Source organism: Procambarus clarkii, chromosome 78 (genome assembly GCF_040958095.1).
Source record: "Procambarus clarkii isolate CNS0578487 chromosome 78, FALCON_Pclarkii_2.0, whole genome shotgun sequence".
Lineage (NCBI taxonomy): Eukaryota > Metazoa > Arthropoda > Malacostraca > Decapoda > Cambaridae > Procambarus > Procambarus clarkii.
The window spans coordinates 14,717,762-14,740,412 of NC_091227.1; the positions used below are offsets into that span (position 1 = coordinate 14,717,762).

The 22,651-nt window shown below is 42.2% G+C and overlaps 1 protein-coding gene across 1 annotated transcript in view; it reads right to left on the minus strand.

Annotated features, from left to right (window-relative positions):
• The window catches only part of LOC123746124 (mucin-4), a 97,954-nt gene extending 83,634 nt beyond the window's left edge, over window positions 1-14,320 (minus strand). Inside the window, exon 1 of the mRNA XM_045727406.2 lies at window positions 13,500-14,320. The gene's annotated coding sequence lies outside the window, so the exon portion shown is untranslated. The remainder of the gene's footprint in view (window positions 1-13,499) is intronic.
• Between the last annotated feature and the right edge of the window lie 8,331 nt (window positions 14,321-22,651).

Here is a 22,651-nt window from a genome sequence, read left to right on the forward strand (position 1 = left end):
ACTGAACCACTCATTGCTGGAAGACAGATTTTAGGGAGACATGATTACCATATACAGAATTCTCAGGGTAACTGATAAGGTAGTTAAAGACAAACTATTTAACACGGGTACTGGTACATGGGGACACAGTTGGAAACTTAGTACCCAAATGAACCATAGAGACATTAGAAAGAATTTTGTAAATTTCAGAGTAGTTAAGAAATAGAATGCATTAGAAAGCGACGTGGTGGAGGCTGACTTCATATACAGTTTCAAATGTCGATATAATATATCTCAATTGGCTCGGGAACCTGTACACCAGTTGATTAACTGTTGACAGAATGAACCAAAGAATCAAAGCTCAACCCCCGTAAGCACAATTAAATGCATACAGTTGCCAGCTAACAGGAGTGAGTGGATTGGGCAAATTTAATTATTTTTGACTACCAGTAAACTTTTGACACTGTTCCTCAAAAGAGCCTCCTTTACTAACTAGAGAAGTAGGCTGGTATATAAGGAAGTGTGTTAAGTATTAAGGGCCTATTAGGAAGGAGGATGAAGAGTCACAGTAGGAGGAGAGATGAGAATAGAGAGGGTGCCCTCTAAGGTCAGTATTAGGGGCCCATTCTGTTCCTTATATATATAAACGATCTAACACCCTTGTTGCATATCATTGGGATTGTTCTAGTTCTGTTTTGTATTTAGGAAGAGGTTCTTTTAGTCGTAGGTCCTCCGTAACCCTGTCACAGGTCTGGAAGATTTTATTGTTCCCAACACCCCCTCCAACACCCCCTCCAAACACCCCTTCCAACACCCCTCCCAACACCCCCTCCAACACCCCCTCCAACACCCCCTCCAGCACCCCTACCAACACCCTCCCCAACCCCCTCCAGCTCCCCCTCCAACACCCCATCCAGCTACACCTCCAACACTTCTCCAACACACCCTCCAGCACCCCTTCCAACACCCCTTTCAACACCCCCCTCCAACACCCCCCCCTCCAACACCCCCTTCCAACATCCCCTTCCCACATCCCCTCCAACACCCCCTCCAACACCCTCCCTCCAACGCAAACACAAACGCGTTTGTGTTGCTCGCGTGGCCCCACCAAGTAAGGTGATTCGATGAAATATCTATGCCCAAGTTGACCACCGAGCGCTGTCGGATCTTGGATAAATAGTCTCACGACTACCAAGATTTTTGTACAGTCGTGTGGTCTAGTGGTTAAGATACCAGGTACCCCAAGGTGCTCCTGGCTCTCTGGGTTCGAATCCTTTTGGGGTGTGGAGTTTTCAATTCCATACTGGCTTGGGACCCCATTCAAGCCATGTGTTTGTGTGGAACTCCCCGTAACACTCTTATGCTCTCTGTACTGTCAAAACTAATGTACATGAATGATGGACCTAGCTGTCTCCCTCCCACGAAAACTCTTAAAACGGTTCATTCAGAAGAGTGGCTGTGTTGGCCACTCATCGCGTGAGTTCCTCTCGTGCTCTGCTGCACGTTGCACTCACCAACAGGCGAAATTGTCACAGAAATATATATATAAACCTTTTGCTCGTGAATTTCAGGTTAATTGAGATAAAAGGGATGGTCCACGAGGCTTTTCTTACGTTTCACGAACGTACACACATTTGATGTGATAGAGCCTAATAGGCTCAGGAACCTGTACACCAGTTGATTGATAGTTGAGAGGCGGGACTTAAGGAGCCCAAGCTCAACCCACGCAAGCATAATTTGGTGAGTACACAGGCATACACATGCCTATGTACTATATGTGGGTGAATATGGTTTTTCATTTATTCATAAAATCAGATTATATACACTATGGCTGAACTTTATTTTTAATGATTAATTACTTACAAAGTATAGAAAATTCATTAATTTATAATTTAGAATCCGAACAGGATGCACACGCCTTTAAAATTAATCGTAATGTCTAATTTTCTCAGTTTATGTTCAAAGTTTCTGAAAATCATGAACATAAGAATGAAAGAAACTGCAGAAGTCCTATTTTCCCATACCTGGCAGCTCCTATTTATATCCATCCAAATTCATTCACATGTCTAACCTACGCTAGAAACAATCAAGTGATCTGATGTCTGTTATGCTACCCAGTAATCTGTCCCCACAAAGCAACAACCTTGTTTCCAAAGCAGTATTTACCCATGTCTTTCCTAAATTTAAATTTATTCAAAATATATCCATTATTTCGGGATTGTTCATTTTCTCCACATTTTTCAAAATGTATACTTGTAATATTAATATTGTATATGATAAGTACCTACAGTGGCTACTTTGCAGGTACAATATTTATGTATTTTGTAATCATTAATTACTCCCAGCGTTTTGGGCTTTTAACATTTAAACGCCAAATGATAAACGTATTGAGCGACGTTTTATGTAGCGTATGATTCAGGTCTGACAGAGAGGTAACTAGATGATTAGAGCATGTCTCAGGTTAAATACACGGGTGATTAGGTCGCTAAGGCAAGATTCACACGTCCCTAGTGTGTGAATCAGGCCAGACAGGAGGGTGTTTGTCAAGTATTTAAGATTATACCGTATGCAAAACAATATAAAAAGCATTCATTTGTTTTTGGGGAACCTTTATTACGTAGGAAATCCATGAGTTTTACTTATTTATTCAACTAGGTATAGGGAATATTCTGGAAACCAGCAGATTTCTGACGTGAGAAAGAGGATTAGTTCGCAAATTGAATGAACCAATCAGGAGAGCCTAGGTTTGAATGGACCAATTAGAGAACGCCATGTTGGAAGAGGCGCAGAAAGCCCTCCTACCGTGGAGCTGGAAGGTCTACGTCAGTTAGGTCAATGACGGCAGGGGATGTGGACGTGTCAGAGACCAGCTGCATGCTGGAGGCCAAACACTGCCGCTATGTTATTCACTGTAGGCTTGTGGCTTAGAGTAGAACATCCAGAATGTCTAGGTCATGCACCAGTGCTGTGGAGGTCTCGGTCAGCGGCTGCAGATCAAGGAGCGACCATTTTTTGTTTTCCTGTAGCCCCCCTTTGTCACTCTGGGTGGGTTAGGGAGGAACGTTGCTGTGTTAAGGCAAGTACCGTGGCATGAAGTTAGTTACAGCACTTAAGTCGTGAAGGGTGGTGGCTGGGCGGCGTCACCAACCGTGAAGCAATCTTCAACCAGCTCCACCAAGAGTAATTCTTAGTCACAGAGAGAGAGAGAAGCAGCTGCACCACGAAGCAGAGGAAAGCGGAAAAACCCCCTCACTATTGGTCACGGTGGAGTTGACAGCTTAACGGGTCAACGGAAGGTGGCGTCTACAGCAACACTTCACCCTAGACACAGAGACGTAAAGACACTCCCTCATAGCTGCCAGTTGAGTGCGATCAAGCGAGCGACACTATACGTAAGAATTAGGGACACTGAAGAAGGCCTTTACAATGCAGCTCATATTTATATCCACCTTAACTCGCTCATAGATCTAAACTATGCTTGAAATTGCAGAAGCCCGTACGAGGCATCCCAAGCTTAAGTGGTACCCTAAGGGAGGGCCTAAAGCCTCAATTGAATACCGGTGGAGTGTCTTTCAGGTCCTCTCTTATTGTGGGTGTTTGTAGCATGGTCGGTTCCGCTTCTGAGGTCGTAGGTTTGAGGCTCCGATGGTGCAAGTAAATGTGTGTGTGTGTGTGTGTACTTACCTAATTGTACTTACCTAATTGTGCTTGCGGGGGTTGAGCTCTGGCTCTTTGGTCCCGCCTCTCAACCGTCAATCAACTGGTGTACAGATTCCTGAGCCTATTGGGCTCTATCATATCTACATTTGAAACTGTGAATGGAGTCAGCCTCCACCACATCACTTCCTAATGCATTCCATTTGCTAACTACTCTGACACTGAAAAAGTTCTTTCTAACGTCTCTGTGGCTCATTTGGGTACTCAGCTTCCACCTGTGTCCCCTTGTTCGCGTCCCACCAGTGTTGAAAAGTTCGTCCTTGTTTACCCGGTCGATTCCCCTGAGGATTTTGTAGGTTGTGATCATGTCCCCCCTTACTCTTCTGTCTTCCAGTGTCGTGAGGTGCATTTCCCGCAGCCTTTCCTCATAACTCATGCCTCTTAGTTCTGGGACTAGTCTAGTAGCATACCTTTGGACTTTTTCCAGCTTCGTCTTGTGCTTGACAAGGTACGGGCTCCATGCTGGGGCCGCATACTCCAGGATTGGTCTTACATATGTGGTGTACAAGATTCTGAATGATTCCTTACACAGGTTCCTGAACGCCGTTCTGATGTTAGCCAGCCTCGCATATGCCGCAGACGTTATTCTCTTTATGTGGGCTTCAGGAGACAGGTTTGGTGTGATATCAACTCCTAGATCTTTCTCTCTGTCTGTTTCATTAAGTACTTCATCTCCTATTCTGTATCCTGTGCCTGGCCTCCTGTTTCCACTGCCTAGTTTCATTACTTTGCATTTACTCGGGTTGAACTTCAACAGCCATTTGTTGGACCATTCACTCAGTCTATCCAGGTCATCTTGTAGCCTCCTACTATCATCCTCTGTTTCAATCCTCCTCATAATTTTTGCATCGTCGGCAAACATTGAGAGGAACGAATCTATACCCTCTGGGAGATCATTTACATATACCAGAAACAGTATAGGTCCAAGGACTGACCCCTGCGGGACTCCACTTGTGACGTCTCGCCAATCTGAGACCTCACCCCTCACACAGACTCGTTGTCTCCTGTTGCTTAGGTATTCCTCTATCCACCGGAGTACCTTCCCTCTCACTCCAGCCTGCATCTCCAACTTTCGCACTAGCCTCTTGTGTGGCACTGTATCAAAGGCTTTCTGACAATCCAAAAATATGCAGTCTGCCCACCCTTCTCTTTCTTGCCTTATTTTTGTTGCCTGGTCGTAGAATTCAAGTAACCCTGTGAGGCAGGACCTGCCATCCCTGAACCCATGTTGATGCTGTGTTACAAAGTTCCTTCGCTCCAGATGCTCCACTAGTTTTTTTCGCACAATCTTCTCCATCAGCTTGCATGGTATGCAGGTTAGGGACACTGGCCTGTAGTTCAGTGCCTCCTGTCTATCCCCTTTCTTGTATATCGGGACTACGTTAGCTGCTTTCCAAGTATCTGGCAGTTCCCCTGTTGCCAGTGATTTGTTATACACTATGGAGAGTGGTAGGCTCAGTTCTCTTGCTCCTTCCTTTAGAACCCAAGGGGAGATTCCATCTGGGCCTATAGCCTTCGTCACGTCCAACTCTAGTAAACACTTCCTTACTTCCCCACTGGTAATCTCAAACTCTTCCAGTGGTTCCTGGTTAGCTATTCCCTCACTTACCTCTGGAATTTCTCCTTGTTCTAAGGTGAAGACCTCCTGGAATTTCTTATTCAATTCCTCACACACTTCCTTGTCATTTGTAGTGAATCCTTCCGCCCCTATCCTTAATCTCATAACCTGTTCCTTTACTGTTGTTTTTCTCCTAATGTGGCTATGCAACAATTTAGGCTGAGTCTTTGCCTTGCTTGCATGTCATTTTCGTATTGTCTTTCTGCCTCTCTTCTCATCCTGACATATTCATTCCTGGCATTCTGGTATCTTTCTCTGCTCTCCAGTGTCCTGTTATTCCTATAGTTTCTCCATGCCCTTTTACTTTGCTGCTTAGCTAGCCTACATCTTTGATTAAACCATGGGTTTCTCATCTTCATTTCTCTGTTTTCCTTTTGGACTGGGACAAACTTGTTTGCTGCGTCCTTGCACTTCTGCGTGATGTAATCCATCATATCTTGGGCCGTCTTTCCCCTGAGCTCTGTTTCCCATGCTATATCTGTTAGGAATTTTCTTATCCCCTCATAGTTTCCCTTTCGGTATGCTAACCTTTTGGTTTCGGTATCCCTCCTCGAGTTCAATAACCCTTCTTCAATCAAGTACTCAAACACCAGTACACTGTGGTCGCTCATTCCTACTGGGTCCTCAAAACCGATTTCTCTTATGTCGGAGTCGTTCAGAGTGAAGACTAGGTCGAGTCTCGCTGGTTCATCATTGCCTCTCATCCTTGTGGGTTCTCCGACATGCTGCGTTAAAAAGTTGCTTGTCACCACCTCCAATAGTTTGGCTCTCCACGTATCCTCGCCTCCATGCGGTTCCTTGTTCTCCCAGTCAATCTTTCCGTGATTGAAGTCGCCCATGATGAGCAGGTGGGATCTATTTCTACAGGCAGCAGAGGCTGCCCTCTCAATTATAGTGTTAACTGCCTTGTTGTTGTTTTCATACTCTTGACTGGGTCTCCTGTCATTTGGTGGAGGGTTGTATATTACTGCTACTACTATTCTTGGTCCTCCCATTGTTATGGTGCCTGCTATGTAGTCTCTGAACTCCTCACAGCCCGGGATGGCCATCTCCTTAAAACTCCATTCCCTTCTCATGAGTAGGGCCACTCCGCCTCCTCCTCTACCTTCCCTCTCTTTCCTTATTACTGTATACTCCTGGGGAAACACGGCATTCGTTATGATTCCAGAGAGTTTTGTTTCAGTGAGTCCGATTACATCTGGGTTAACTTCTTGTGCTCTTTCCCTTAGTTCACTTGTCTTGCTTGTGATCCCATCTATGTTCGAGTACATCACCCTGAAACTGACTCTCTTCTGCTTCTTTTCTGGGGGGGACCTTTGGGATCTGGGGTGAGTGGGAGCTGGGGGGACCTGGCACGGGGGGATTGGTGGAGGAGGGAGGGCTTGGGGTGGTGGGGGAGAGGGGGAGGGTACAGGGGGTGGATAAGAGGGGGAGGGTACAGGGGGTGGATAAGAGGGGGAGGGTACAGGGGGTGGGTAAGAGAGGGAGGGTTGGGGAAGCATGGGGGGAGGAGAGGCTGTGGGGGATAGGGGAGATGGGGGGGCTTGGGGGAACAGAAAAGGGTGGAGGGCTTGGGGGGCGTGGGGGAAAAGGGAGGGCTGAGGTGGGTGAGGAAGAGGGGAGGGTTTAGGGGAGTGGGGGAGAGGGGAAGACTTAGGTGGGGTGGGGGAGAGTGGGGGGCTTAGGGGGGAGGGGGAGAAGGGAGGGCATGGGGGTGGGAGAGACGGGAAGGCATGTGGGAGAAGGGAGGGCATGGGGGATGGGGGAGAAGGGAGGTCCTGGGGAGAGGGGTGAGGGGGAGAAGGGGGGTGAGTGGGGGGTGGGGGGTGGGTGGGGGGAGGGTGCCCTAGGTGGGTACTTAGTGGGGGGCTGACAGGGGATGGGGCAGGTTGGGTGTCTGTTGGGTAGAATTTGGGGGTGGTGCCCCAATCCCTGTGGCTGTTGCACTGTTTGAGGAGGGTTCTCCACTTCCCTCTGGGATTGTAGGGTTCTGGGTTGTGGTACTCTGATTTCCTTCTCTCTTCCTGCGCTCCTTCCTCGCGTCTGCTGTCCGTATTCTCTCTTCCCTTGTCATATCCCTCTGCAGGAATATTTTCTTGAACTTCTCTACACCTTTTAGACAACACTTCCTTGCTAGCAGTTCCTCTTTCGCGATTTCGCTCATGAAAACCACCTTTATCATTCGGTCTCTGTCCTTGTTGTACTTTCCAAGCCTGAAAACCTTTTCAACATTTCGCTCAGCTCCCTCCATCCTTACCTCTTTAAGGATCTCTTTAATCATGTTTTTGTCCTTGTCTCTCCGCTCCTTTGGTCTGGTCCCTGTTTGTTCTTCAATGCCTGCTACTACTACTGCTCTATTTCTCTCTATCAGCCGGCTAGTACATCTAGCTGCTTCCTGAGAGGAAGCCACTTCCATGGCAACTTCCTTAACCGCAGACCTAGCTTCAGGGCTCTTTTTAAGCATTTCAGCAAATGAGATCTGGGTTGTGGTGGTCCCCTCCACAGTAGCATTCCCATCTCCCTGGGGTACGGTTTGTGCCTGGTATTGTGGAAGAGTCTCCTTTAGGTATCTAAAGGTGTGTGTGTGTGTGTGTGTGTGTGTGTGTGTGTGTGTGTGTGTGTGTGTGTGTGTGTGAGTGTGTGTGTGTGTGTGTGTATATATATATATATATATATATATATATATATATATATATATATATATATATATATATATATATATATATCGCGAGAGAGAGAGAGAGAGAGAGAGAGAGAGAGAGCAGAACAACTGTTGTCACTCAGAAATTTACTGTTTATTTTACCGGTGTTTATCGGTCCCATCAGAGCACCAACTGCAATTACGACCCAGGAAGCGTCGAAATACCGCTCAGGGGCCTGAACGGACGTGGTAGTGTGCACGAGCCCTGAACGAAGGAGTAGTTTATGTAGAGCGGATAGCGTGAAGTACTCTATAAAGACCCTTACTTAGCCTTAAAGAGGCTAAAGAGGACCTTGAAGATGTCCTTAAAGAGGACCTTAAAGAGGTTCTTAGCGAAAGACCAGTTTATGAAAAGTGGAGAGCACAAGATACTTTAAGAGAACCACTTTGTGCAAGATATTTGACAGGTGTGAAATGAGTAATTTATATATCCATTCAAAAATTTCGCACGATATTCAAAGCATCATTAATAAAGAACGAACAACTGGTGAAAAAGAAGAGTTGGAAGTATAGAGAGGGAAGAGAGAAGATGAACAAATCCGCAAGGGTCGTGATGAGGGTTCGAACCTACGCACGGGATGTTCCCAGATGTGCCTTAGTCAACTCTACCACGATATGGTCAAAAGAATTGCAACCTCGAGTACTACTGCCATTCACATTCTCTACGCCTTTTAATACAATTTGTTCATTTGATATATCATGTGTGTGTGTGTGTGTGTGTGTGTGTGTGTGTGTGTGTGTGTTGTGTATGTGTGTGTGTGTGTGTGTGTGTGTGTGTCAGTGTGTGTGTGTGTGTGTGTGTGTGTGTGTGTGTGTGTGTGTGTGTGTGTGTGTGTGTCAGTGTGTGTGTTGTGTATGTGTGTGTGTGTCAGTGTGTGTGTGTGTGTGTGTGTGTGTGTGTGTGTGTGTGTGTGTGTGTGTGTGTGTGTGTGTGTGTGTGTGTGGAGAGATGTAAAATGAGGAGGCCAACGCAATACATATGAAGAAAGTAAATAGATTGCAAATAAATTGATAACAAGAGAAACGAGCAAACAAAGGAAGAAGTGGTTAACAAAAACTCGAGAATGACGATAAATAACTGACAGATTTGTTGATGATACAGTACATAGTAAATTGACAGAGAGAGAGAGACTGGTGTGGTGGAAGAGAACAAAGAGAAGACAGTGATGCTTCAACAAAGAAGAAGAACAAAGATGAAGGGAATAACGGGACGATAACCGAGTCTCAACAACAGGCAACAGATGGGGTGAACTCCCCCAGTGTTCTGTTTGTGGGCCGGACGAGAGTGCCAGGCGAACAGGTAATTACAGGTGAGGAAGTAGCTCCAGGACCCTGAGGAAACACGCGAGAGTAACGCTACGCTAGCCTCCAGTTTCCTGTGTACTCACCTAGTTATACTCACCTAGTTGTGTTTGCGGGGGTTGAGCTCTGGCTCTTTGGTCCCGCCTCTCAACCGTCAATCAACAGGTGTACAGATTTCTGAGCCTATTGGGCTCTATCATATCTACATTTGAAACTGTGTATGGAGTCAGCCTCCACCACATCACTTCCTAATGCATTCCATTTGAATTCACACACACACACACACCCAATTGTGCTTGCAGTGGTTGAGCTTCGGCTCTTTGGTCCCGCCTTTCAACTCTCAATCAACTAGGGGTACAGGTTCCTGAGCCTACATGGCTCTTATCATCACATCACTGCCTCGTGAGTGACTCTATTTTGTGAAATAGTAACTGCATTGATCAGTTGTCTCTGCACGCAACCGTCTTCCAGCGTTCCAGTCAGCCGCCCAAGCCAAACACCTCAGTCTTCGCTTCTGTCTCTCAGTCATATCACGACTGAACACCGCACACTTCCAGGCGTGATGCTGACCCCGCACGTGTTCCTGAACGAACGACTCTGTACATTCTGGCGTGACACGGTGTGCGTTTCCAAAATCAAAAGGCCATGTCCATATAAACTCGAAGGCTCGCGCGCCACCAGGATGGCTACGATCACAAAGGAATTGATAGGGTAGATAAGGACATGCTATTTAACACAATTTGCCACTCGTAATATTTGGAACACAGCGCAGGAGTTCGCAAATACTGGTAACTGAGACACTGAGAAATTTCACCACTAATCAAGCTGTAAAGGCTAAAAAGCCATTTTGAACATAGTATTATTTAAACCTACAATCGAAGCCAGATGACTAAAAATAGAATGACTAGCTTCACGAAGCTATAGTCCAGTCCTATCCTAACACAACCAATTCTTATTGAGACCTAATATAATACAAGCATATATTAGACCTAGAATAGGTCAGATTAAACGTTACATAGGTTTTCATCATTTCATAGACCCGTTGCTCTCTTCTGCATTTTTCTTGATCATGTCGATCTATTGAATCTGTCGGGCTAAGTTTTTCTATTTGCTGTGCATTATACCCAAAACAAAACAAAAAATTATAGGCGAGTTGTTTTTACTCGAAGAATGTATTGACCTTTGGCAACCAACGGATATACACAAAGACAATTCAGGCAAAGGAGGCGAGCAAATATTACGGAGTGATGTTAAATTCATTGTAATACAACGCACTCGGTAACATGTAGACGAATATAATGACATCAAAGACTATATTCTGTCAATAACATCAACGGCTATAGCGGCAATGACGTCAGCTATAGGATCCATGATATCAACGGCTATAGTGACAATGACATCAACAAATACAGTGACAATGACATCAACAAATACAGTGGCAATGACATCAACAAATACAGTGACATCAACGACTATATGACAATGACTATAATTGTATTCTTATATAACAACTAGGTGTGTCAATAACATTAACAACTACAGTGACAATGACATCACCTATAATTGCAACATTTACTGGAATAACTTGACTGTAACTTATCCACAGTTCGGTCCATATATATATATATATATATATATGTCGTACCTAGTAGCCAGAACGCACTTCTCAGCCTATTATGCAAGGCCCGATTTGCCTAATAAGTCAAGTTTTCATGAATTAATTGTTTTTTGACAACCTAACCTACCTAACCTAACCAAACCTAACTTTTTTGGCTACCTAACCTAACCTAACCTATAAAGATAGGTTAGGTTAGGTTAGGTAGGGTTGGTTAGGTTCGGTCATATATCTACGTTAATTTTAACTCCAATAAAAAAATTTTTACCTCATACATAATGAAATGGGTAGCTTTATCATTTCATAAGAGAAAAATTAGAGAAAATATATTAATTCAGGAAAACTTGGCTTATTAGGCAAATTGGGCCTTGCATAGTAGGCCGAGAAGTGCGTTCTGGCTACTAGGTACGACATATATATATATATATATATATATATATATATATATATATATATATATATATATATATATATATGTTATTAAGTTGCAATAGTTGTATATGACCAGCTGAGAGGGAGGAAAGGGGAAGCCTATACGATAAGCAGGAGGAATGGCCTAGTGAGAATGTGTTTCATTGAGGTAAAGATAATTTTTATTCATTTTATTATTAATATTATTATTTATTTAATGTCATTTTGTGTTATAAACCTTCATGTTTAAAATGTTTGGTTTGTTGTAGTGATTATATTTATTACTTTTTATTAGTAGATTTTTATTTTATTAGTAGTTTTATTAGTAGTATTGGAACGTGAAATGCTACCGGAACAAAATAGACTTTTATAATATATCAGAAAATTAGTATATGAAATGGTTTCATTCAGATTTATTTTTTATTTTACGTTGAAATATTTGTTTTGGAAAACGTATTTAAGTAGTTGGGATAACCGGCGCTTCCCGGGTGAATCCGGCCTCTTTATGTCTGTCTGTCTGTGTATAGTCCGTCTCCCTCTTTTTCTTTATCTGTCTTGAATTATTTTCAGTAGTAAAGTGTTTTTGATATGGCCTTGATAAGACCTCCAGCGACTGTTGGACAAAATCACAAACCAGAGGAAACGTTAGAAAAAGCAAGACACACTGGGAATAGAAGCCACGTTATGGCTTCATTTTGTTAGTAAATAAGAGTAGAATTAAGTTGATAATAAATTAGGTTTATTAAATTAGTAAAAAGATTGGAACGAGCTACCAGTAAGAGGGAAACAAGAGATAACAGCAGAGAAATTGGAAAAATAACGATTGAATAGTGGAAAATATTAGATATATAAGATAATAGGCAATAAAAGAAGAATTACATACAGAAATCACAATAGCGTCATGCATCAAATGAACAAATCCACAAGGGCCGTGACGAGGATTCGAACCTGTGTCCGAGAGCATCCCAGGCGATGCCTTATTCTTAAAACAATAATAAAATTAACTATGAAGCAAAAATAAAAAAAAAATGATATATTAAACTGGGGCGAGGAGTACATTAAATGAAAACAGAGATAAAATCGTTACAAAAATAATTCAGAAATAAACATTACAAAAAATCGGCCATTCAGTTCAGCCAGACGGTGATTTAATGCAGTAAACATAGCAAACATAGTATAACACAGAACAGAAAATGGATAACATTATGAGAGATTGTTATTATAAATGGGAAAATTTAGGAATGGGGCTTTGGGAACGTCCCGAAGGATGGACGAGCACAACCTGAGGATAAGTTTGGGTTAGAATATTGGGCTGGAACATTCAACTTTACATACATACACATTGTGAATATAGCAGACCTGAAGTTTTACAAGCTCACCATATGGAGAGAGAGCTATCAGGGAAAGCACTGACTGACTGATGAACATTAAGCCACCCAAAAGGTGGCACGGGCATGAATAGCCCGTAAGTGGTGGCCCTTTTGAGCCATTACCAGTATCACTAGATGATACTAGAGATCTGTTGAGGTGCGACTGCACCCTGCGTGACGGGAGATGTCTCCCGTGAGGGAAAGCACCACATCGTTACGACTATATAGCACTTGGAAGGGGTCAGGATAAGGATTTGGGATGGGACTGGGGGAAAGAATGGAGCCAAACCACTTGGACGGTCGGGAATTGAACACCGACCTGCATGAATAGCATACCACAGAGCTACTTGGAATTTTTCTTCCAAGTAGCTGAATCTAAAACAAACAAAAACAGGACCTTCAGGGATATCCAACTAGAGGTATATCCCATTCTAGGTGTTCATACATGGAGAATATTCTTTAGCCCAGGACTATATTCAGGATTAAAAGTATACTTACTGGTGGTCTGAAAGCTGATGTTGTTACCGTAATAAACCCCCAACGGGTCCTCGTTTTGATAATGGTCTGAATATTGTGCATGGCCATCACGTGAAGATATAATATATTCAGAAGATGTATTCAGCTCTGTGAGCTGAATCACAACGAATAAAGTATGTGGATAAGCTTAACGACAATTAAATAACAAATCATGCATAATAAGGGAGACAGAAAGGGGGGCAGAGCAAGAAGGAAAATAGACATGTAGAGTGAAAAAATAATATCGCGAGCATGTCGCTCTACGCTTACCGCAACTATGCCGGGATTCCTTGCTGTAAGTCAACACTGCCCGCAAGCGGAGAACTTCCTCCTCACTCAGCTGCGGGGAGAATCGTGCGGCAAGACCACGACAGCCACGAAAGTCACCTGCGGTCGTCGAGGACACGAACCGTCGACAGCGGTCGTCGAGGGACACGGACCGTCGACAGCGGTCGTCGAGGGACACGGACTGTCGTCAGCTGGTTGAGCCCAGATAAGGGGGACACGGACTGTCGACTGACGTCAAGAGCTCCGGTGAGGGGGCTCACGGGCCGTCGACAGGTGTAAGAGCTCCGGTGAGGGGCTCACGGGTCATCGACAGGTGTAAGAGCTCCGGTGAAGTGCTCACGGGCCGTCGACAGGTGTAAGAGCTCCGGTGAAGTGCTCACGGGCCGTCGACAGGTGTAAGAGCTCCGGTGAGGGGCTCACGGGCCGTCGACAGGCGGCAGAAGCCCGAGTCTATTTTATATATTTTGTTGAAGATCTTGACTTTCTATTACTTTCCAAACAGTTGCATGCCTGTGTTTACCGTATTAATAGTTACAAACAAAAATGAAGATCGGTTTGTTTATTAAAAATATTCCGAAATGTATCATATATTTTTGGCCAGTGATAAATAGGGTCCTGAGCTTACAGTGTGCTTGAGGACCTCGCCTTTTTGTAAGGGTTCAGTGGCTTTCTAAAGGAATCTAAATCGCCTGCGAGAAATAAACGTGGGAAATTCCTAATCATATGGCCCAAGGGAAGGTAATGACGGGGTGGGGATTGGGTGGGGGTGGGGGTGTTGTGGTATTGGGGAAGCGCCCTTGCTTACGCCCTTGAGGAAGACACACCCTCCGGAGGAGGAGGAGGAGGAGGCAGGGGGATACCAACACGGCCCGTTCAGTAATTATCCGGAACGTAGCACTCTAGAGGTAATTATAACGGCAGCTGTGTTGCACTCACGGGGCATCAGGTCCAGCTGAGATACACGAAAGAAGTGAAAAATGTTCGAGTGAACAATATTCTCTTGTGTAGAGTGAAGCAACGATAAGCACACTTTCACTCAGTTATTGACTTTAAATGGAAATTGTCCCACCGCAGTGCGGCCACAAGGGTGGCAGGTATAGAGTGCCGCTGTGAACAACTTGCGCGGCGCGCGGGGAGTTCTTTGACCGTGCACCACGGAGTCCCGCAAGGCAAGTGCTGGAACCACTGCTTCCTACAGCACCACCTTCCTTGCCGGGTGTCTGGAGACGACTGACTGCTGGATCTGTTGCTTCGTCTGCCTTGTGCACAGCTCTGCATCACCCCCACCACCTCCTGTTGCTCCTCCTCCTACTTCTCCCTCACATTAAAGTCGTCTGCTGTTGCTTTATCCACTGCTCGTCTACGAGTATTTTGCTTGATGTTGCTGTGCCACTCTGGACTATCTAAACAGCCTCGTCTGCTTGGTTTCTGTTGCAGCTGCCACCGTTATTTAGACTTTATCTGTCTCTCCTGCTTCAGTAATGTTGCTAACATTATTACATCTGCAGCATTCATAGTATTCGCTTTACTGTTTCGGCTGTCAGGTTGTTGTTTTTTGTTACAGCATCTGTCATTGTTCCCGTTTATTGTTATTTTAATTGTCTTCATTTTTGCTGTTATTACCTCAGTTGTCTTGGCTCCTTTGTTATCATTTCAGCTTCCACCGTTTCTCCTGTTAATACGCGAGCTATCTTCGTGTTATTGTTAAAATTGTTGTCATTGTTTCAAATAAAACAGAGAATCTTCTGATGTTAGTATAGATATGCTGCGGTTGATGTAGTTACCTCAGCTCTACTATTGGTACAGCTGCTGATCAGTTCACTGTCATTGAACTTTAAATATTGTGATATATATTGTTACAATTGGTCATGCTTAGGTGAGTGCCCCCTGCAGACCCGTGTTTTCAGTCGCTTTCACGATGTTTTTTTGTGGTGAGGATAATTAATCGTTTCAGATAATTCTATGGGACCAGTAGCCTGTCCCGGATCTATATATATAAGGCCTGAAACAAGCTTGGATATTACGGGCTATTCATGCCCGTGCCACCTCTTGTGTGTGGCTTAATCTTTATCAATCATCAGCTTGGATCGTCAGAGCGATTAGAGACTAGGCATTTTCCTGTAAATAAATTACTTTGATTTTATTGATATTTTTACCTTCCTGTTTTCCCTTCACGGTGTCTATTGTGCTATGTAGGACGTTTAAACATAGGACAGAGGAACTTAAAAACAGGTTTCAGTAACAATATCATAATTGGAACTTAATAATTTTATTCAAAAACTTTTAATTGTGTTTGATCCGGTTATAGTTAACATTATGATTCGGTATGTGTATTTACTAACTGTATTTAAATGCTTGTAGGAGCGAGCTGTTAGTTCTTGGACCCCGCCTTTCAAACCGTTGGTTGTCTAACAACCCGGCCGATTTTCATCTTTCATGTCTAGTACATATATTTCTTTCTAACACACACACGTCCCCAGAATGCAGCCCGTACATGTTGTCTAACTCCCAGCTACTTATTTACTACTAGGTGAACAGGTGCATCACGTGAAGGAAACTGCTTATTTGTTTCTGCCTCGACCGGGAATTAGAAGGGGGAGGTCTTAGGATTACGGCCTCCGAACGCTGTATGCCCTGCGTTGAGGATCTATGCGTGTGTATGTGTCTGTATTTACCTAGTTCATCTAGTTGTATTCACCTAGTTGTGTTTGCGGGAGTTGAGCTCTGGTTTTTCGGCCCGCCTCTCAAATTTCTATCAACTGTTTTTTCACACACACACACACACACACACACACACACACACACACACACACACACACACACACACACACACACACACACACACACACACACACACACACGGGAAGCAGCCCGTAACAGCTGTTTAACTGCCAGATACCTATTTACTGCCTGGTGAACAGATGCATCAGGATGAAAGAAACTGTCCATTTGTTTCCGCCATCGCCGGGGATCGATCCCCCCTGTCCCCAGGAATACAAATCCCAAGCGCTGTCCACTCAGTCACCAGGCCCCATGTGTGTGTGACAATGTCAGACCACGAAGGAAGGATTAAAACAGGAATTTCCTGTCTTAAGGAAACTAAGGAAACTTAATTTCCTGAAAATTAAGTACTTTCGTATTTAATAAATCATTTTCAGTAGGATCCTTCTGATGATGTATTATTAAATACGAAAGTACTTAAGGAAATTCCTGTCTTAATCCTTCCTTCGAGGTCTAACATTGCTATATATATATATATATATATATATATATATATATATATATATATATATATATATATATATATATATATATGCAATTGACGATCACTAAACACTGATCATTTGTATGCGGAAAATCCACAGAGAAATGGGAAAGAGAGATGAACGTTTCGGCCGATCTGGGCCTTTGTCAACACCGGACTAGAAGAAATCACAAAGGAAGAGTGGAGGTAGACACTAGGTCCTGACCACCATCTCCTTGTGAAAGAATTAACCAGAAAAAGATATAGATTAGCTTAGAGTGGTCAGAAGGATTTAAGCAGTAAGAATAATAGATTAAAGAAAAAGCCTCATTGAACCTACATAAAATATTAATATAATATTGTTATGAGACAATGTAACTCTCCCTTTCATAGGTTTTTCTTAAACTGTTGTGCAATATTGCAACTTAAAACTGGGTCAAGTTTGTACATACCAGTACTAACATTAAGAAGATTTGGACATTGACTAATTAGGGCAGACTCAATTAAATTCCGTTCCACAAAGTCATTGCAATTGGTAATGCTTTTCGCCCCATCCCAATTAATAGTGTGATCACACAAACTTGTGTGTAGATACAAAGCATTAGACGTTTGGGCAGTTCTTATACTATAAGCATGTTGGGACATACGTGATTCTAAGGATTTTCCTGTTTGTCCAAGGTACACAGACTCACAATCATTGCAGACAATCGAATACACACAACCTGCTGTACCAGGGCAGTTTTTTTTATTAAATTAGACTTGATCGTATTATTAGTGAACACCAAATTGATATTAAGGTTCTTAAAAACTGGGGAAAGTTTCTCAAATCCCATCGCATAAGGTACCACCAATGAGTTTCTAATTTCTGGTTTTGCTTTGGAGACATTATTATAAAAACACCATTTCACCATCTGCCTCTTCTGTCTATTGTCATTCCTCTACTGCTCGTATCATTTATTATCTATTGTTCAAAGCATTTTTTCCACTTCTTTGCCTCCTTACCTCTTCTGCTTCACTGTAATCGCTCCGTCTCTCACACAGCATTAAGGTAACTATATATATATATATATATATATATATATATATATATATATATATATATATATATATATATATATATATATATATATAATATATAAGGGATAAACATAGGGGCTGCAGAAGGCTTATTGGCCCATATGTATGAATTATATGGGCCAATAAGCCTTCTGCAGGCTTATTGTATGAATTTGTATGAATTATGGGCCATATGTATGAATTTTATGGGCCAATAAGCCTTCTGCAGCCCCTATGTTTATCCCTTATGTATCCCCCCATGTTTTCACCTTCATTATATATATATATATATATATATATATATATATATATATATATATATATATATATATATATATATATATATATATTATTATATATATTATTATATATATATATATATATATATATATATATATATATATATATATATATATATATATATATATATATATATAAATTCATACATATGCATGTAACTGTAATTCGCAAGTACTCACCAAACGACTGTGCTCTGTTTTACATAAATAAGAAAAAAAGCCACGTTATGCTAAAAGCATATTTTGTTGATGGATCTTGTTAATGGATGGTTTATATTAGTGGCTCTTTTATGGACAAAAGCACTCGCGTTATCGCAATAGACCAAATGTAGCGTAAAGGCATCTTACTGAGGTTAATGGAGCTCTGATACTACCAAATATTCATATCTTCAAAATATTTATAATAAGCATACCTGGCATTACAGTTTTGGCTTCTGAAATTAATAGATACGTTCCTTGATGATCATTCACTTATATTTTTAGTCGTATTCAGTTCTAGTAGTTAGTCACATTCACCACTGACAATCATTTACAGTTATCAGTAGCAATCATTCATGATCACCATTAATAATGTTTATGTATCAATGACAATCATTCACAATCGCCTGTGACAATCATTCACATTCAGTAGTGGCATAGTAAGACAATAAGGGTCCATGTTAATAATTACAACATACCTACGAGTATGTCAAATTGGGTCAAGGCATCTCGCTCATCCTGCATCCTCCTCTTCCAAGCTTCCTTCTCAATTCTCCCTTCGTTCACTCTTCGTTCTTTATCTTATTCCCCTCTCTGTCCATCATCTTCAGTGCTCCTGTAATTTTCCATTCGTCTCTCATTCCCTACTTTGATTCTCTCTCTCTCTCTCTCTCCTTCTCTCTGCTTCTTTCTCTTAGGTTATGAAATTCTTATCCTCTTCGCCTTAATTTGCTCGTCTCTTAACTGCATCCCCCTTCACCTTTCTTAATATTATGCTCTGTTGCCTCATCTTCTGATGCTGCTGCCCCTCTTACACCGGAATTTCATCCACCCCCCCTCTTCCCTCACCTCCATATTTACCCTTTACTCAACACATCATTTCACCATCTGCCTCTTCTGTCTATTGTCATTCCTCTACTGCTCGTATCATTCATTATCTATTGCTCCAAGTATCTTGTCCACTTCTTTGCCTCCTTACCTCTTCTGCTTCACTGTAATCGCTCCGTCTCTCACCACAGCATTAAGGTTAGTGACCAACTAACAGACCTCCCGTGAGGCACTCGTGATTCTTAACAAATTGCTGCAGTTTATCTCTCAGTAGTCTTAGCGTTGAGTCTAATTCCTCGAATTACGCAAAACAGCCGCGCCCTTAAGTTAATTAAGTTTTTCTCTGGGGTTCTCTGGTTAACTTTGTGTGTGTGTGTGTATGTGTGTGTGTTTGTGTGTGTGTGTGTGTGTGTGTGTGTGTGTGTGTGTGTGTGTGTGTGTGTGTGTGTGTGTGTGTGTGTGTGTTGTCGACTAGTTTTGTTCATACAGGTTTGTAAAGTTGAGCTTCAGCTCTAAGGATCCGGGTTTTTTTTATTGGTGGTGGTTCTTGTTGGGAAAAGTTCTGGGTTCGAAAAGTTCGTTGTCTGGAAAAGTTCAAAAAAGGAAAAGTTCTTGTCTGGAAAAGTTCAATTACAACTCAAAATGTTGGTAAGAAGAGATGTCAGGTGAAAGATCCTTTTCTAGGATGAGTTAAAAAATAATTATTTCAACTACTCAACTTGGTTTCTGTTCCATATTCACTCTACCCAAAATATATTTCCTGCCCCACATACACTTCCCTGACCCCCCCCCCCCCACACACACACACACACACACACACACACACACACACCTGCCCCGTCAACTCCTGTCGAAAACCAAGCATGATAAAAATCTCTCCCGTCAAAACTGAAGACACAAAGATGCTGGGTATTTTCTCAAGGAAAAGGCGCTTTAAAGAACTACGATAGGCACAAGAGACCAATACATCACCTGCCTGTGGTTCATCCTGGCTCCCATAACTCAGCACAGCTCACGTGCAAGGACCTCAATATTCGAGCCTCGCAATGAATCTTCACTAAGACAGGCTGAGGGCCGTGCTTGAAGGATTTATTTGAGCTGGGATGATTTTTAATATATTCTCTGTTGGTATCGTATTGGCAGACACGATTTATTGTCGTTAATGAAAGGAAGAGATGGCTAGTTTGCATGTTCTTCTTTAGCTCTAGACTTGTTTTACTTTTCTCTCTCAAGTGTTCAAGTTTGTATTTGTTTCTGTTGACTATTTTCAGACCTTTCTTATTCCTTTTAATTTGTATTTTGATTGTTAAAATAATTGTAAAAATAATTTAACAATTATTTAACATTGTTGACCAAACCACACACTAGAAAGTGAAGGGACGACGACGTTTCGGTCCGTCCTGGACCATTCTCAAATTGATTGTGACTTGAAAATTCACAATCGACTTGAGAATAGTCCAGGACGGACCGAAACGTCGTCGTCCTTTCACTTTCAAGTGTGTGGTTTGGTCAACATATTTCCGCTACGTTATTGTGACTGCTCGCCTACATTTGACATTGTTAATTTATTAAAAAAAAATATTAATATCCTCGAACTTCTCCCTTGCCTGGTGGGAAACGAGGATGTGACCGCCGGTTCCTTTCTGGATCACTCACTGCAAAACGAATTTTTAATTATTATATATTGATAGCTCCTGATGGGTGCCGCAACCACTTGGGCTGGATGGTATAGAGACGGGCTCGCTTCATTCAGGTCGGCGTTCAATCCCCGACCGTCTACAAGTGGTTGGGCACCATTCCTTCATCCCGTCCCATCCCAAATCCTTATCCTGACCCCTTCCAAGTGCTATATAGTCGTAGTGGCTTGACGCTTTCCCCCAGATAATTCCCTCCTGATGGGTGCCAAGCAGAACTGCCAAAATTGTGAGTGTAAATAGAGGTTTTCTCGGGTAGATATCGATCTGCGTGAATGATCCTGTTGATCTCATTAATCTCATTGTGTCTTACATTCCTAACCTTAAAGTATCAGTGCTGACCGTGCAATAGAGACCGTGCAATATTGGTCGACTTCCATCTCGTTGCAAAGACAAGAGAACCTATTGACCGAGACCCGTTCTCACTATTTAACACCTCGTAAAAATTACAACTGTTTTTGCCAGCCCGTCCACCGAACAAAGATCCAAAAGTGATTCCATCCACCCGCCAAACCCCCTGTTTATAAATGAAAAGCGGTTTACACACGACTCACAACTGCTGACGTTCGAACATATCCGGAACAAGTGTTTCACTGACGAATTTTGTTCGAATCACAACGCTATAAATGCTTCACCCACGTACTACAAATACAAATAATCGCAAACAGAACCTAAACACCTAACCTAACCTATGCCTATATATGCACAATATGCTAATATATTATAATATTAATTTATACTTGAGAAAATTCCCGTTTTGAATGAACAGCATGTTAAAATTTATGAATGCGTCTGTGGGGTTGACCGCTGAATGTAATGGACTTGAGTCGAGGACGGGTTGGTTTTTGCAAACTAGAAACGTTCGAACCTGTGTGCAGGTGTCTCGACAGGTGTCTCGAGACACCTGTACACCCAGTCCGTGGCTGAGTATACACAGAGGTCAACGACCGGCCCTGAAAAGGACGTCTGGGTATAATCAGGAAAAACCGGTATTATATTTTTTCCTGCCATGGGGGGCAAGCGAATCTGTATCTTCTGCTTATTTGTATTTAAGATCCGTAATTCCTCGGCGGCGTGTATCTTGTCAGGTGTAACACTGTCAATATCGTACCTGTCAAGAATATTGTCGATATCGCCATTAATACCGTTATTAATAACGTTAGTATCGTTACTGATGACGTTATTATTGTCGTTACTATTGTCTGTGGTACAGTGGTAGAGTATGCGGCTGGCGATGCTTCGGTTGAGGGTTCGATTCCCCCCTCACAGCCCCGGTGGATATTCTCAGTATCGTCATTATTATCATTATTAATATCATTAGTATCGTTATTATATCGTTAGCAATCGATATTTATACCTTTAATGCCGTTAATATCATTATTAACGTCGTTAATACAATTGCTGCTCTTCGTCATAAAATAATGTATTATCCATCAAATTGTATTCAAATATTTTACATCCTGCGAACACCCGAATCGAATTAGCGATAGATAATATTTTTCGTGTAATGTAGCTGTCAGATAATAGATAATTCGGTAATTGTTTAATGCAATTAATTACATTTCCATTATTAACTGTTTTGTGTCTAGAAAAAATTCTATGAAAGCATTAAAATTTGCCAAGATGTTGGTTGGTTATTTGTCATGTTTAGCTTTAATGTTTTGCAATTTATTTAATTCTCAGTTAATTTATTTATTTAATAAATATATAAATTTAGCTTCTATGCTTTTATTTTTTCAGTCTTTCAATACATTCATGTGTTTTTAAGATTTTTTTCTCTCTCCTTATTTTTATTCTTAGTTACTAATCATTTAC